General features: G+C 36.6%; 1 long non-coding RNA gene across 2 annotated transcripts in view; it reads right to left on the bottom strand.

Moving 5' to 3' along the window:
• Positions 1-831: 831 nt before the first annotated feature.
• The window catches only part of LOC138011258 (uncharacterized), a 10,635-nt gene continuing 7,276 nt past the window's right edge, over positions 832-4,190 (bottom strand). For both annotated transcript variants that reach the window (XR_011124668.1, XR_011124667.1), the window contains exons 2-3: positions 2,014-2,210; positions 832-1,264 (exon numbers count right to left, since the gene is read on the bottom strand). This is a non-coding gene — a long non-coding RNA (uncharacterized lncRNA). The remainder of the gene's footprint in view (positions 1,265-2,013; positions 2,211-4,190) is intronic.

The raw sequence follows: 4,190 nt of genomic DNA, 5'->3' as shown, positions 1-4,190 counted from the left end.
GGATATGTGCTATGTGCTACACGTCCATATTAATTAAGCCTCATGCAAGACATGTGTAGCTTTTGTTGTTTCTATTTGTTGGCGTATAGCGTGCCACATACCAGGCTTATTTTATGTTAAGATAAGTTAGAATCTATAATAATTGTTAGTATCGTAATTATCCTATTTCAGTTAGAACCTACGATCTATCTGAGAACTACAACTTATGAATAACTACAGTTGGCTTCTATATCTGTAAACCTTTATCATCCAGACTAAGAACATTATCATGTGCAAACTACGGATTTATTTGCTATCGTTCGATTTGGATTTGTCAACTCCACCATCATTATTTATAGCAATAACACTGTACACAGCCTTGGTTGATTATTTTTCTGATTGTCTGTATATGAAATCGCTTTGAATCAATCTGTTGAGTTCGAACCAAGTACCAAGAGATCCTGTGACTGTTTGAGAGCTTTGGAATATTGGCAACCTTTGTTAGTTTTGGGCAGTTACATTAGTTCGAATTCGGCTACATTATTGAAGATTTGGTTTTATCAATGGAGTCGATAATGTAAATTGACTACCGTACAGAGATTCTAAAAGCTTTTAAAATCTCTGTATGGTGGTCAATTTACATTATCAACTCCGTTGATAAAACCAAAATTTTGTATACTACTTTCCCATCGATGCAGCACCACAGTTTCTTCAGAAACCATTCCCTCCAAACATTATTGAAGAGCCCAGTTCGACTGCACCGTGTCTGCAAAGGTACATTGTATTCAAGGAATACGATTACATCAGTGCGACATTAGATATTTGGACACGACACCCTGTCACCAAACACTATCTTGTTGACATAGCTTTATTACTTCCGATTCGATAATCTGCTACTCGTGCTATCAGTAAGGTTATGGAATCTGCTACTGGTAATGTGAAAAAAATAACAAAAGGAATCGTCAGTGAAGTTCTTGAATGAGACGATTCATTCTGAATTATCCTGAAAAATTGATGTTTTTCCTACGACTGGAATATCAGGCACGTATTGATAGAGGATTTAGAGAGTCCCAAAAGGTAAGACCGCAAATGAAGGTCTACAAAGTGGTTACATATGAAGGATACTAAGCTATTTCATTGCAAAGAAAACATCACTGTTATCACTAAGGTGCTTTGGGTGATTTATCGTGGAAACCAACGATCATTCATTCTTCTTTAACCTGCGCTGTGGCATCCAGGGCTTCTTGTCACGTCCAAAGAATGGATGGATGCTTCTTGCTTCTCTCTGAAAGTTCAGGTAAGATAAATGTTAAAACTTGTGTTTTCCTGATCAACCTAGTCAACATGACAAAATTGCTTACAAGTTTCGAACTCTCGCCACTTCGGCCAGGTTTGCGTCTATGAATAATACTGTCGAAGTGGAAGTTCAAGCTTTTTGGAAAATGATTTCAGTATGTTTCTGTGCAAAAAAATATGACGCAGTTTTCTTTTGTTTGAGACAGAATGAAGCACTTTCTCGGCCCTCGAAATTTTTTTAACCGCATAGACCACTGACCAAAACATCGCAGGAACTTCTAACAACATTGTCTTTCAAAATGTGATGGGTAAAAGGAATGATGCGGAATGAAATCATCCACAAGAAGATTCGTAAAAATTTCGATTCGTATCGACCCCGTCCAAAATGAATAGCAAGTCAGCGTATCCATTTTCAACAAAAGTAACTCAACCAAGGTACATAGAGCGGTTTTCGATTGAGTGTCGAAAGTAATTAGCGAATTGCTTGGGTTTATGATTACTTCACTCAGTGGTTGGTTCAAAGTGCTCGCGCCACTTTTTCAACCAATCAGAAGTGAAACCAAAACCAATCGTGGCTCGCGAGTGCACATTTTCCCGCGCTTTGTGTCGGCTACTTGTAATTACTTCGAGTTTTGATTGGTTTACTGGATTGTCTCCGTCCTTCTTGATTGGCCAAAGTAATTATTTTGGTTTTGGTTTTACGACACTCATTTGAAAACCGCTCTATCACATTCCAACCTTTTCCCGCAACTGCATTTTTTTCGCAATACGTCCACCTGGTAGATTGTGGCAGTCAGTCTCCACAACCAAACCGGCGATTACAAAGACAGCAACAAGAATGACGAGAGCTATTTTCTTCATTCTGGTTGTGTGAAAACCGAAGAATCTTGAGTATGTAACTTTGTGTGTTGCTGTCTGAAAAGTCTTCTTGTTTCCTGAAAGGAAAGAAGTACATTTTTTATTCTTCGGACCAAGAAAAACTCCCACTTTTTTTTTCGGCTTAATTGCGTGTTTTAAAACAACGGCCTCTTGCTCACTGCTCATAGAGACCTTCGAGGCGCATGCGCTTTAGATGATAAACTGAATCAGCAGTGCAAAGTGGTGACTTTTTACCGCGATCTATAGTAAGAAATGTGTGATAGGCATGGCATCTGGGCTGTAATTTACAGTGCGATGGCTGAAGATATGTAAGAAATGAAGACTGCAAAACCTGCCCATGTTTGTGCATTTTTGGAGAAAACATATTTTGTACTGAGAAGCAATGACGAAGTGAGATTAGGGTTAGGATTTGTCCCTCACGTTTTCCGCATTCTCACGCTTTCATTTCTTACAAGGTGTAGCTTCTCTGACGAAAGACTGCATAGCATTACCTACCTCAGTAGAGTTTTAAAATAAGGCATATTTTGAGCTACCTTACAGTTACTTATGAAATCTGTGATTTGAGCTCAAATTTCCCTTTGTTTTCATTCTGAGTCTTTTGTCAAAAGATCTCAAGTAATCCGTTATGAATAAATGGATATTCAAAATGAACTAAAAACCTCTTGCTTGCAACAACTGGATGCCAACTTTCACGGTTATCAGGCTAATAAAGAGACAGTGCCATTACATTTTCCCTAAAACTGTGAAAACAATATTCATACTGTCTCTGTCTTTTATATTTTAACTCATCATTAAGGAATAAAGGACCTAGAGGATTGTAAATCAATTACATCCGGTTTTTGTTCAATTCTAAGTTGTCATCTTTCAAAACAACTCGGAAAGAAACAAAAGACAAACTAAAACTCAACCGTGATACCAAGATTCGTCGTGTACCCAAGTGGCAAAAGTCATTTCACGATTTTATAACCATTGAAAGCAGTGAAAGCAGGGCCGTACTGAAATGAATGTCAAGCATGGTAAGGAAGCCTTTTATTTAAAGTAAAAAACATATTTTACCTTATCATTCAACCTTGTCGTATGTGTTTCTAAATTAACGCTCATATATATTTAAATATGCAAAATACGCTTGCTAGTTAACCATGCAAAAAAGCATGTTTCTATCTATTTTGCCATACAGGGATTATTAACGTAAAAAATAACATCCAATTTTCGGATGTTGGACCTTTCGTAATAATTTATGGGCGATATTAAAACAGCAGCATACCCGTTCAGCTATTTGCATATCAACTGGCTGGCTAAATATATAAGATAAGTGGAATGATAAAAAGTTGTGTGAAATTTGTGCAATCCATCGCTTTGTAGAGTGGTTTTAGAAGCTTAATATATTTGGACAAAAAAATCCATCTACTCTAATTTAAACTCAGTCTGTTTTCCCCCTAAATCAAGGTGGCAGCGAAAATTGAGATTATTTCAATGGATTGATTAAATCTGGATACCCATACCAAAAAAAAAGGTGTTAAATTGTCAACCACACTATTAAAAGCTGTATTGTACGATCTGAAAAATGTGATTCGCTTCTGTCCGCGAAACTCGAATTCCGGTGTAACTAATAGAGACTGCATGAAAGTATTCTACCACTTCATTCAACCGTGTAGGTATGTGTATATATTTAACTACACCCTTTCTTTTTTATAAGAGTATTGTTTTTTTTTGGCCCAGGCTGAATATTCCTGTCGATTTTAGGCTGAAAATATTGATGACATTTCCGTTTAACGATGTATTGGGATATCAATCACAAGTGTTTGGAAGTTAAGATGTCACGTCAGACGACACTTTTTTAAATGTATTGCATTTACAGATTTTCAACACCCGAAATTACATTCTTTTTAAAATTGCAGCCTCGGGTTTATTCTTCTTTATTCTTTAAAGTATTCTTAAAATTTCGCAAATTTCAGCCTCGATATTCTTATAAAATATATTCTTGTAAAAAAGAAAGAGTGTATGCAAAACTTACCTTGCTTGCTTACTTGCTACGC

Source organism: Montipora foliosa, chromosome 7 (assembly GCF_036669935.1).
Source record: "Montipora foliosa isolate CH-2021 chromosome 7, ASM3666993v2, whole genome shotgun sequence".
NCBI classification, from domain to species: Eukaryota; Metazoa; Cnidaria; class Anthozoa; order Scleractinia; family Acroporidae; genus Montipora; species Montipora foliosa.
Note: the sequence above shows the minus strand (reverse complement) of the source record. Positions and strands in the feature narration are given on the sequence as shown.